Source organism: Hyperoodon ampullatus (genome assembly GCF_949752795.1).
Source record: "Hyperoodon ampullatus genome assembly, chromosome: 6".
Taxonomy (NCBI): domain Eukaryota; kingdom Metazoa; phylum Chordata; class Mammalia; order Artiodactyla; family Ziphiidae; genus Hyperoodon; species Hyperoodon ampullatus.
Window position 1 is genome coordinate 79,826,931 of NC_136919.1, and position 13,100 is coordinate 79,840,030.

The 13,100-nt window shown below is 38.2% G+C and overlaps 1 pseudogene across 1 annotated transcript; it reads left to right on the forward strand.

The window, feature by feature from the left end:
- The first annotated feature begins 7,281 nt into the window (after nucleotides 1-7,281).
- LOC307054629 (non-histone chromosomal protein HMG-14-like) lies at nucleotides 7,282-7,590 on the forward strand (annotated as a pseudogene). The gene has a single exon. The product of its transcript is annotated as a non-histone chromosomal protein HMG-14-like (transcript).
- The last annotated feature ends 5,510 nt before the right edge of the window (nucleotides 7,591-13,100 follow it).

A 13,100-nucleotide genomic window follows, 5' to 3' on the forward strand; every position in this document is an offset into this window, starting at 1 on the left:
ACATGAAGGAGAAATTTGGACACAGACACACACAGGGAGAACATCATGTGAAGATGAAGGCAGAGATTGGGATGATGACTTTATAAGCCAAGGAATGCCAAAGATTGCCAGCAAACCATGATTAGCTAGCGGAGAGGCATAGGACACATTCTCCCTCACAGGTCTCAGAAGGAGCCAACCCCGTCCACACCTTGGTCTTGGACATCTAACTTCCAGAACTGTGATATAACAGTTTATGAATTATAACTTTCTGTTGTGTAAGCCACCCAGTTTGTGGTACTTTGTTATGGCATCCCTATCCGACTATTACATCAGGAAATGGATGGCGCACTCAAGGTAAAAGAGATTTTAATGAAGGAAAACCAGCAATGGATGATGAAACACCCCAGACCCCAAAATAGGAAGTGACTAAAACTCCTGAGCCTGAAGGGATGAAGGGAAGGAGCCATTAGTGGAAACTCATGGGAGGTGATAGCTATAGAACTTTGGTAAAAAAAAATGGCCACCACCAACCAACAACTCAGCATTGGGAGAATCAAGGAAATACCCAGATCTTTCTTTCCTTCTGCACTTCTGTTTCCTGCCATTGCTTCCCATTGGCAAAACCCAATAGAAAGAGAGAGCAAAGAGGCCTGGTTGATGTATTCTATGAAGGTCAGCTTTCTGAGGGACAGGTTAGAATGGAGAAGAGTAGACAGGATATCTGGAGGAACAAACGAGGACTATTTAGGAGGGGTTAGAGAAGATCTTTTTTGAGGATATGGCATTTGAGCTGAAAACTCAATGAAGCAGTGATCATAGGGAAGTGTGTTCCTGCAGAGGGAACGGTAGGTGTAAAGACCCTGAGGTGGGAATGAACTAAGTAATTTGAGAAACAAGAAGGAGAGCCAGAGTGCTCATAGTGTGGTGAATGCAGGGGAGCATGTACTTGGTGAGCTGAGAGCTGGGCAATTGTTGGAACTTTTAGGACCTCATAAGGTGTCAAGAAGAAGGTTAGACTTGTATTGTAATTGTAATGGGAAATAAACAGAGAATTTTAAATGATTGAGATGTGATGTGATTTGCATTTTGAAAGGATCACTTTAACTGTTTTGTGGAGCCTGGTTTTAGGAGGGTGAGTGTAGAAGCAGGGTGCTTGCTTAGGAGGTGATAGCAGTACCCAACTGAGACATCATGGTGGCTTGGACAAAGGTGGTAGAAAAGAAGGTGGAGCAAAGGGGACAGATTGAGGGTCTATGTTGAAAATAGGGAAGACAGGGCTTGTACGTCAATTTATGTGGGAAGAAAGGAAAACTGAGGAATTAAAGTTGATGTCTGGGTATTTTGGCTTGAGCAATTCAGTGTTTCATATTTACAGAGATAAGGAAATCAGGGGAAGAGCAGATTTGAGAGGAAAACTATGAGTTCTGATTGGGATACATTAAGTTTTAAATATCCTATAAACTTCCAAGTAAAGATTTAAAGTACCAGCTGGCAATGAATCTCAAGCTCAGGAGAGAAGTTAGGGCTGGAAATATAAATTAGATGTGTTATTTAAAGCATATATATGAAATTGGCTAGAACTGCCTACTTCAAGATTATATATAGAGAAGAGAGGTCTTTTTCTGGCAATGTGGAAAGCTAGAGATTCTGAAACTCATGCCTGCTGCGTGACATCTAAAAATACTCAACAACAACAAAACAAACTCTTTTGAAATAATCAAATGAGCCCTTTAAGAAACTAATGAAAATTCTTCAAGGTTAGGAATAAAGAGGAACAGGGCTTCCCTGGTGGTGCAGTAGTTGAGAGTCCACCTGCCGATGCAAGGGACATGGGTTTGAGCCCTGGTCTGGGAGGATCCCACATGCCGCAGAGCAACTGGGCCCGTGCGCCACAACTGCCGAGCCTGCGCGTCTGGAGCCTGTGCTCCGCAGCAGGGGAGGCCGCGACAGTGAGAGGCCGGCGCACCACGATGAAGAGTGGCCCCCGCTCGCCGCAACTAGAGAAGGCCCTCGCACAGAAACGAAAGACCCGACACAGCCATAAATAAAAATAGATAGATAGATAAATAAATAAATAAATAAATAATTCTTAAAAAAAAAAAGAGGAACAGGAGAACCTGGAGGTAAATGTCGTGGACTGAATATTTGTGTCCTCCCAAAATTCATGTTGAATTTGAAGCCTTAGCCCCCAATGTGGGTATATTTGGAGGTGAGGCCTTTGAGGAAGTAATTAAGGTTAAATGAGGTCATAAGCATGCTACCCTGATCTGATAGGATTAGTGTCTTTGTAAAAAGACATTGGAGACCTCCAGCTTCCACCCCCTTCCTCAGTGTGAAGACACAGGGAGAAGGTGGCCGTCTGCAATCCAGGAAAAGGGTCCTCACCAGAAATCAAATCTGCTAGAACATTGATCTTGGACTTTTAGCCTCTAGAACTGTGAGAAAATAAATTGTTGTTTAAGCCACTCAATCTGTAATGTTTTGTTATGGCAGCCTGTGCAGACTAAGACAACAAATGAACCTTGAATCCTTTGCATATATTGAAGCCACTGGATATGGGTGGCCTAGAGCCTTGGAACACAAGGGATATTGGAGACAAAGTCTTGGGTCAGTGTAGGACATAGATTTTACTGGAAACCACCTTACATAAATCCAGGACATAGAAAGAGCTATGCCCTTAGGTAAAGGGTGAACTAGAAAAGGAAAGCTCCTGTCTCAGAAGCAGACAGCAATATTGGGCATAGTACTGAATGGAGATTAAAGAAAAGAACTGTCTCCTCCTAACAATCTCTTTCATATTTGGCTGAATTTATATTATTTTCATGGTCCTAAGAACTACAGGCTAAAGATTGTAGTTTAAAGTAGATACTGGTGTCCTCAGGCACAGAGCAAAATCAACACAAATTCTCCTTAGAGGACTTTTTCTTTGTTTTAGGCCTCAGAGAATTCCCACAAAGTTCAAGCAAATTTAAAACACATGAGAAAACAAGCTACTTTGAACAAAGGTAGCAGAAACAATAAGCAGAATTAGAATTGTAAGATATTCAAATTTGGAATTACTGTATATAGAATACAGAAAAGTATGTTATTGCTTAACAAAATAAAAGGAGGAAATAAAATCTGACAAAGAAATAAAAGACTACCAAATTGAGCAAGTAGATTGGGAAAAAAAGCAAATTGAATTTCCAGGAATAAAACATATACTCTTGAATTAAATATTTAGTGCCATGTAAGGGACACTAGTGGTAGGGTTTACTGACGTGAACAAAATAAACAAAAATATTTGACCTCATACAGCTTACCCTCTAGGTGAGGAAATATATAAAATTTAAAACATAGTGGAAGGGTTCAAGAGCAGACAATTCAAGCTTAAGAAAGAATTAGTGAAATGGAAAATAAATCTAAGGAAGTAACATAGGGCTTCCCTGGTGGCACAGTGGTTGAAAGTCCACCTGCAGATGCGGGGGACGCGAGTTCGTGCCCCAGTCCAGGAGGGTCCCACGTGCTGTGGAGCGGCTGGGCCCGTGGGCCGTGGCCGCTGGGCCTGCACATCCGGAGCCTGTGCTCCGCAACGGGAGAGGCCACAACAGTGAGAAGGCTGCGTACCACAAAAAAAAAAAAAAGAAGTAACATATAATTCTACCTAGAAATACAAAGGTATGAAAAATGTGACAGAGAGATTAAGTGATAGAGAGGATAAGTAAGAAGGTATAAAAGACAGTAAAGTTACAAAAGGAGGTAATAGAATGTGTGAAAACCAATTTTCAAAAGTTAATGGTTGATAATTTGTTAAAAGTCATGACTGTCCAGGTTCATATTACAAAACTAAGATGTTAAAAGTGGCCTGAGACAAGAATATACAGTGGAGAAAAGACAGTCTCTTCAATAAGTGGTACTGGGAAAACTGGACAGCTACATGTAAAAGAATGAAATTAGAACACTCCCTAACACCTTACACAAAAATAAACTCAAAATGGATTAAAGACTTAAATATAAGGCCAGACACTATAAAACTCTTAGAGGAAAACATAGGCAGAGTACTCTATGACATAAATCACAGCAAGGTCCTTTTTGACCCACCTCCTAGAGAAATGGTAATAAAAACAAAAATAAACAAATGGGACCTAATAAAACTTAAAAGCTTTTGCACAGCAAAGAAAAACATAAATAAGACAAATAGACAACCCTCAGAATGGGAGAAATGGGAGAAAATAAATGCAAATGAAGCAACTGACAAAGGATTAACCTCCAAAATTTACAAGCAGCTCAGTATCAAAAAAACAAACAACCTAATCCAAAATTGGGCAGAAGACCTAAATAGACATTTCTCCAAAGAAGATATAGAGATTGGCAACAAGCACATGAAAGGATGCTCAACATCACTAACCATTAGAGAAATGCAAATCAAAACTACAATGAGGTATCACCTCACACCAGTCAGAATGGCCATCATCAAAAAATCTACAAACAATAAATGCTGGAGAGGGTGTGGAGAAAAGGGAACCCTCCTGCACTGTTGGTGGGAATGTAAATTGATACAGCCACTATGGAGAACAGTATGGAGGTTCCTTAAAAATCTAAAAATAGAACTACCATATGACCCAGCAATCCCACTACTGGTCATATACCCTGAGAAAACCATAATTCAAAAAGAGTCATGTACCACAATGTTCATTGCAGCTCTATTTACAATAGCCAGGACATGGAAGCAACCTAAGTGTCCATAGACAGATGAATGGATAAAGATGTGGCACATATATACAGTGGAATATTACTCAGCCATAAAAAGAAATGAAATTGAGTTATTTGTAGTGAGGTGGATGGAACTAGAGTCTGTCATACAGAGTGAAGTAGTCCAGCCACACCAGTCAGAATGGCCATCATCAAAAAGTCTACAAATAACAAATGCTGGAGAGGTTGTGGAGAAAAGGAAACCCTCCTACACTGTTGGTGGGAATGTAAATTGGTGCAGCCACTATGGAGAACAGTATAGTATGGAGGTTCCTTAAAAAACTAAAAAGGGAGTTTTTTAGTTTAGTTGTATGATCCTGCAATCCCACTCCTGGGCATATGTCTGGAGAAAACTCGAATTCAAAAAGATACACGCCTCCTAATGTTCATAGCAGCATTATTTACAATAGCCAAGACATGGAAGCAATCTAAATGTCCATCAACAGATGAATGGGTGAAGAAGATGTGGTATACTGTATATATACAATGGAATATTATTCAGCCATAAAATATAATGAAATAATGCCATTTCCAACATGGATGGACCTAGAGGTTATCATACTAAGTGAAGTAAGTCAGACAAAGACAAATATATGATATCACTTATATGTGGAATCTAAAATATGACACAAATGAACCTATTTGCAAACAGAAACAGACTCACATAGAAAACAAACTTATGGTTGCCAAAGGAGAAAGGGAGGAGGGATAAATTAGGAAGTTGGGATTAATAGATACACACTACTATATATCAGATAGGTACAATATATCAAATAGGACCTACATGTAAAATAGATAAACAACAAGGATCTATGGCACAGGGAACTATATTTAATATTTTGTAATAACCTGTAATGGAAAAGAATCTGAAAGAATACACCTGAAACATTGTAAGTCAACTATACTTCAATTTAAAAAGCTCTTAAAAAGAACAACTAAAAGTACTAATAAAACTGACAAACTCCTAATAAAATTATTCAAGAAAAAATAGAATGCAAAAATTAAATTATTCGACTGACTGTGGACTTATCAGAAAAACATAAAAGGCCAGAAGATTGTGGAACAATATAATTAAAGTACTAAGAGAAAAGAATTGTCAACCCTGAATTCTACATCCAGCAAAAGGAAATGTCTTTTAGGAATGTAGGCAAAATGGAGATGTTCTCAGGTGAAGAAAAAGCAAGAGACTTGTCACCAGGATACTTATTCTAGAAGAAATTCTGAAATTCTGAGTTCTTCAGACTGGAGGGAAATGATACCTGGGAGAAACTTAGAACATCAAGAATAAAGAAAGAACAACAGAAATAGCAAATATCTGGGTAAATAGTATAGACTATTTTCCTTTTCTTAAGTTCTTTTTTAAAAAATTTTTTATTTTTTATACAGCAGGTTCTTACTAGTTATCTATTTTATACATATGGGTGTATATATGTCAATCCCAATCTCCCAATTCATTCCACCACCACCCCCTTCCCCGCTTTCCCCCCTTAAGTTCTTTAAATACATGTGACAGTTGAGCAAAAAGTATTTAACATTGTCCGGTAGAGTTTTCAACATAGTACAGATGATGACTGTAATACAAAGGAGGAAGAGTGAAGGGTTCCATATGGTTGGAAGGCTTTTACATTTTATTTGAGGTGGCAAAATATTAGCTCTAAGTAGATCAAGAAAGGTTTGTATGTTATAATCATGACAGCAACTACTAAAACAATAACACCAAGATGTATAGCCTCCTGGTAATCCTAAAACAAATAGAAAATCAGCAAGGATATAGACCTGGATTTCTTTCAAGTGCACATGGAACATTTGCTAAGACAGATAATATAATTATTCATAAAAGGAATCTTAAAGTTTTAAAAGAAAATATTTATAATGTCAGTAGATTTTTGACAAAGGTCAAGAAAGTATAGTGTTTTTCAACAAACGGTGCTGAAACTATTACATGTCCATGCAAAAAAATTCACCTGAACCCATACTTCACACTTCATACAAAAATTAACAGAAATGCATCACAGAGCTAAATATAAAACATAAAATATGTGTACTTTCCACAAGAAAACATAGAAAATCTTTGTGAGTGTGAATTGAGAGTTCTTAGACACCAAAAGCATTATCCGTAAAAGAACAAAAACCCTGATAAATTGGACTTAATCAAAACTAAAAACCTCTGTTCTCCAAAAGATAGTCGCAAGAATGAAATGAAAAGTCATAGACTAGGAGAAAATATTTGTAAATTATATGTCTGAAAAAGGACTTGTATTCAGAAAGTATATAAAGAACTCTCAAGACTAAATGGTAAAAAAACAAACAGCCCAGTTAAAAAAAAATAGGCAAGGGATTTGAACAGACACTTCACCAAAGAAGATATACAGATGGCAAATAAGCACATGAAAAGATGCTCACTATCATTAGTCATTAGGAAAATGCAAATCGAAATAATAATTAGGGGCGGGCCCCAGCAGCTCGGGCGGCGGGAGGAGCGGCCGCGGCCAGGTAACCCAGCTTCGCGAAGGCTCTCGGCGCGCCGCGGCCCTCAGGCAACTGGGACGCGCCCGCGCCGCCGCCACGATGCCCAAGAGGAAGGTCAGCTCTCCGCCGAGGGGGCGGCGAAGGAGGAGCCCAAGAGCAGATCGACGAGGTTGTCAGCTAAACCGGCTCCTGCAAAAGTGGAAACGAAGCCAAAAAAGGCGGCAGGAAAGAATAAATCTTCCGACAAAAAAGTGCAAACAAACGGGAAAAGGGGAGCAAAGGGATAAACAGGCTGAAGTGGCTAACCAAGAGACTAAAGAAGACTTACCTGCAGAAAATGGAGAAACTAAAAATGAGGAGAGCCCAGCTTCTGATGAAGCAGGAGAGAAAGAAGCCAAGTCTGATTAATATCACACACCTGGTCCTATCAGTGGTCCCTGTTTCCCTTCTTGTACAATCCAGAGGAATATTTTTATCAACTATTTTGTAAATGCCAGTTTTTTAGTAGCTCTAGAAACATTTTTTAAAAGGAAGGAATCCCACCTCATCTCATTTTTTAAGTGTAAATGCTTTTTTTTTAAGGGGTGAAATCATTTGCTGGTTGTTTATTTTTTGGTACAACCAGAAAATAGTAGGATATTGAATATGGGAGGCTTTGATTGTCTTGGGTGTCAGCTTAACATTCCATAGATGGAGGGTAGCTTTTATATCCTATAATACAAAGCATATTAAATGGCAGTTTGGAGTCAGTTGTGCATTTAATGTCTTAAACACTTTAAATTACTTCTCTTCCCACATTGTTTTTGGTAGAATTGTTTCCTAAAGCAAACCACTCACCCCTTGATCTTAGCTCTCCTGGGCAGAATTTTGTGCACTCTGTAACATCTTTGGTCCTGGTAGTCCAGTTCTTCTAGTAACTGTTAATGTGCTGTGAACGATTAACAATTTGAGTATGTAGTGTATATGATATTAAATTGTGAAATTAGTGGGACTTATGATGTAACAGCATATCAATATTTGAAGATATTGGTACTTGATATCCTGTGAAGGAAAATTTGCCCCTAAATTTTAAGCTGGAAAGTCACTGGAATAACTGTTCAGAAAAGAATCACAACTACATGATTTCTTAGGTTTTTGGTACGTATGTTGAGAATTGTGTACAAATTGAAATGTCTGTGTACTGATCCTCAAAACAACCAATAAAATCTCAATTATGAAAGAAAAAAATCATAATTAGATACCAGTATATACTATTAGAATGGCTAAAATAAAGTAAAAAGAAACCCAACAATACCAAGTAATGGCTAGGATACGGATCACCTGGAATTCTCATTCTTTGTGGGAATACAAATTGGCAGTGTCTTGGAAAAACAGTTTGGCAGTTTTTTTATAATAATAAACATACACTTAGCATATGACCTAGCAATCTCACTCCTACGTATTTACCCAAGAGAATGAAAATGTATGTTCACACAAAAACCTGTACATGAATGTTTATGGCAGTTTTACTCATAGTTGCCTCACAATGGAAGCAATCCAGGTGTCCTTCAATTGGTGAAGGGGGAAACAAACTGCAGTAACTCCATGCAATGGAATACTACTCAACAATAAAAAGTAATGAACTACTGATACACAAACAACATAAATGGATCTCGGTTGCATTATTCTGAATGAAAGAAATCATACCCATAAGGCTGCATATTATTTGATACCATTTAAGTGGCATCTGGAAAAGGCAGGACTATAGTGGTTGCCAGGGGTTGAGTTGGAGGGGAGGGACTGACTACAGAAAGATAGCAAGAAGAAATTTTGGGGGGTGATCAAACTGTTCTGTACTTGTTTGTGGTTATAGTTACAAGACTATGCATTTTTGAATTTTAGTGGATATAAATTTAAAAATTAATGGGAAAAAAATCCCTGCGTGTTGGCAGGGAGAGATACTGGGAGTTACAAGAAACAATAAAGGGGGGGTATTCTAATTTATTATTTATATTGGGGGATCAGGGAAGACTCTGAGGAAGGGACTTAAGCTGAGCTGTGAAGAATGTGGATAGGAGTTGGCTAGGAGAGAGGTAAGGGAAGAGAAGATTACAGGCAGAGGAAATAGCTTATAGAAATACTTGGCAAGGCAAGTGAGGACTCTGGTTCTTAAAAGCTGAGAGAAAACCAGTGTGGTTGTAGCCCAGAGCACTAGGGCAAGAGTGATGAGAGGTGGGATTTAAGAGAGAAGGCCTTATGGGCCATTTAAGGATTTTGCCTTCTATCTGAAAACAATGGGATTTTGCTAGCAATTGGGAATAGCTTGATTAGATTAAGAATTGTGCTTTAAAAATAGGGCTGCATGTTGGAGAACAAATTGGAGAGGAGAGAAAGTAGCAGTTGGAAGATCTGCTTGGTGAAGTGACAGTTCCAGCATAAAAGAAAAAATGGTCTAGGGCCTCCCTGGTGGCGCAGTGGTTGAGAGTCCGCCTGCCGATGCAGGGGATACGGGTTCGTGCCCCGGTCTGGGAGGATCCCATATGCCGCGGAGCGGCTGGGCCCGTGAGCCATGGCTGCTGAGCCTGCGCATCCGGAGCCTGTGCTCCGCAACGGGAGAGGCCACAACAGTGAGAGGCCCGCGTACCACAAAAAAAAAAAAAAAAAAAAAAAAAAAATGGTCTGGGACATAATCCTTTCATAGACTGTATGTAATTGGCACCCTCCTTCTGGGAAAAATTAGCACTTTTAATAAATGGTTATGACAGTTTCTAATGAATTTTGATGAAATGAAGAGTTGTTCTGGTTAACTAGTGACCCATACAGTTGACTATCAGCTGACTATCAGTCAGGGATCTACTGACCTTCAACCAGACTTATTTTTCCTTTCTATATCTAATCCATTCTCTTTTCCTAGAAAATTTCCCTGCTAGAAATAGATATTTTAATTGACCTAAAAAGAGCATTTTTTTCTTGCATGCATGCAAGATTATAATAAAATGTTGACACATGTTTATTTTTATTTATTTATTTTTTTCTTTATTTGCGGTACACGGGCCTCTCACTGTTGTGGCCTCTCCCGTTGCAGAGCACAGGCTCCGGACACGCAGGCTCAGCGGCCATGGCTCACGGGCCCAGCCGCTCCGCGGCATGTGGGATCTTCCCGGACCGAGGCACGAACCCGTGTCCCCTGCATCGGCAGGCGGACTCCCAACCACTGCGCCACCAGGGAAGCCCCCGACACATGTTTATTTTAAAAAAAGATTTTAGCAGAGGTGAAATCATTTGCTGGTTGTTTATTTTTTGGTACAACCAGTATAAGATCAATGTCCCAATATTAACTGCTTTGCTGAATATCATCAATAAACCACTAACAAATATAAATTCTAAATAAAAGATGCCATTTCCAGTAGCAATTGGAGGAATGGGGGAATAAATACAACAAAAGTACATGTATACAATGGAATATTACTCAGCCATAAAAAAGAACAAAATAATGCCATTTGCAGCAACATGAATGGACCTAGAGGTTGTCATACTGAGTGAAGCAAGTCAGACAGAAAGACAAATATATGATATCGTTTATATGTGAAATCTAAACAAAAAGGTACAAATAAACTTATTTACAAAACAGAAGTAGAGTCACGGATGTAGGAAACAAACTTATGGCTACCAGGGGATAATGTCGGGGAAGGGATAAGCTGGGAGATTGGAACTGACATATACACACTACTATATATAAAATAGATAACTAATAAGGACCTGCTGTAAAGTATAGGGAACTCTACTCAATACTCTGTAATGGCCTATATGGGAAAAGAATCTGAAAAAAAAAAAAAGTGGATATATGTATAGGTATAACTGATTCACTTTGCTGTACACCTGAAACTAACACAACATTGTAAATCAACTATACTCCAATAAAAATTAAAAAAGAAAAAAGAGAACTACTATACATAAAATAAATAAGCTACAAGAATATATTATGTAGCACAGGGAAATATAGCCATTATTTTATAATAACTTTAAATGAAGTATAATCTATAAAAATATGGAATCACTATGTTATATATCTGAAACTAATATATTATAAACTATTACTCAATTAAAAAAAGATATGCAAGGTCATTATGAAGAAATTATAAAACTTTATTGAAGGGCTTCCCTGGTGGCGCAGTGGTTGAGAGTCTGCCTGCTGATGCAGGGGATGTGGGTTCGTGCCCCGGCCTGGGAGGATCCCACATGCCGCGGAGCAGCTGGGCCCGTGAGCCATGGCCGCTGAGCCTGTGCTCCTCAACAGGAGAGGCCACAGCAGTGAGAGACCCGTGTACAGCAAAAAAAAAAAAAACTTTATTGAAAGTATGTGGCTCTCCTAGGACAGCCATAACAAATTACCACAAATTGGTAGATTAAAACAACAGAAATTTATTCTCTCACAGTTCTTTATGGCAAAAATCCAAAATCAAGATGTTGGCAGGGCTGCAGTCCTTTTGAAAGCTCTAGGGGAGAATCCTTCCTTGCCTTTTCCAGCTTTTGGTAGCTCCAGGTGTTCCTTGGCTTGTGGCTGCATAAATCTTATTTCTGCCTCTACCTTCACAAGGCCTGTCTTCTGTGTCTGTCTTCTCTTCTGTATCTTATGACACTTGCTATTAGATTTAAGGTCCACTTGGATGATCCAGGATGATAGCATCTTGAGATCTTTAATTATATCTGCGAAGACCCTTTTTTTTTTCAAATAAGGTCACATTCACAGGTTCCAGGGGTTAATACATGGACATATCTTTGGGGGGCCATCATTCAAAAACAAAGAACCAAATAAATGGAGGGGTGTACCATGTTCAAAATAATGACGACAACTATTATAATGATGTCAATTTTTGCCAAATTGATCTTGCCAAGTTGATTCAATGTTACTGTATCTCCAAAGTTTTTTTCAATGGAACTTAAATAATTGGTTCTAAAAAGGACAAATAGCCAGGATACTTTTTTAAAAAACTGGGCTAGGAGATGTGATCAACTAGATATAAAGATTTATTTGAAAACTATACTAAAAAAGATCACATAACATTGACACAAAGATAAACAAACTGACCAATGAAACAGAAATTAACCTACAAATATATTGAACTTAATAGATGTGGCAGTGCAGATCCGTGGGGAAGGAATGATTTTTTAGGAGATGTTCCTGGAGCAATAGGTTATCCACACTGAAAAAACTGAAATCAGATCCCTACCTCACATGATATCCAAACATGAATTCCAGATGTATTAAAACCCCACATGTAAAAGCCAAAACTTTAACAGTATTTGAAGAAAATACAGAAAATTATGACAGTCGAGCAGGAAATGACTTATTAAGCAAGAAACAAAAGTACTAACAATAAAAGATAAAAATGATAAATTTTACTACATTAAAATTAAGAATTTTTTGTAAATGAAAAGATAATATAAAGAGAGTAAAAAGATATGCTGATTGTCCTTTATATGCCCCCATAACTTGCTGTATATTACACTACTATATACCCCCATCCTCACCTCCTTTACCTTCCAGTTTCAAGGGGCTTCTTGTCAATATCTCCTGTCCAAGGAGAGTTCCATCTCCTCAAAAAATGTCCTGCTGGTCATTCTTAATCACTTCCTTTTGGGAGTTCTTAGATTGTTTCCATACCTTTTGCTATTTGTAAAAATGCTGTGAAGAAAAGAAAAAAAGATGCTGAAAACTTAGAGAAGACATTGGATACATACAACAAAAGATAGGTATCCAGAATATGTAAAGAATTTCTGAAAAAACTAAAAGACCAACAAAATACTCATATATATTCTATTATATCTACATGTATTACTGTATCTATTAAATTATATTCTAATATAAAATTGGGCAAAATGCATAAGCAGGCATTCTAAAGAGGAAATGTGAACAAAAAAACTTGCTCAATCTCATT